This window comes from Ananas comosus, linkage group 20, assembly GCF_001540865.1.
Source record: "Ananas comosus cultivar F153 linkage group 20, ASM154086v1, whole genome shotgun sequence".
NCBI lineage: Eukaryota > Viridiplantae > Streptophyta > Magnoliopsida > Poales > Bromeliaceae > Ananas > Ananas comosus.
The window spans coordinates 4227396-4228067 of NC_033640.1; positions in this window are offsets into that span (position 1 = coordinate 4227396).

A 672-nucleotide genomic window follows, 5' to 3' on the forward strand; every position below is an offset into this window, starting at 1 on the left:
AATTACTCCTACAGGAGCAATAGCCAGATTGGATCATGCCCGCGGACAATGGATGTAGACTCGAGTTCTATTGACTTGATTCCCGGACGCGCCGATCTCAAAAGCCCCAATACCGTATGGCGCCGGCAGAGTTAAGAGGAACTGAGGGGATCAGTTACAAATCTTCTCGGACAAAGGGTTCATCAGGCCGAGCGTATCCCGTGGGGAGCCCGGTGTTGTTTCCGTGCGCAAGAAGGATGGCTCATTTCACTCTGCGTGGATTATGAGAGTTGAATAAAGGTCACCAAAGCTTCTGAATCCCATATTTCTGTTCAACACTAAAGGCGACGGGCATGATTCCAATCGCTATTTGCCCTGGTAGTCCAAGCACTCATCGTAAACGTCGTCGAGTGTCGGGAGTGTTCACGCAATACTCCTCATTATAGTGATCTCTATATTTGAGCTTTGTGCGAATTGATCGGTACTATAGAAGAATGGGATGCACCCGTATCGAATATGGCTCTAGCCCTGAGTGCTCTGATCAGTAATAATACCTGCACATCGACGTCGTCGGGAATGATGATTGGTGGCTCTCCACCTGAGTGGCAAAAACCCACCCACTAGGTGGCGAGAAGCCGCGGCTGACGTCGGCGCCGACGATCGCTCCAGCAGAATGTCGCGGGGTGTGTCCGC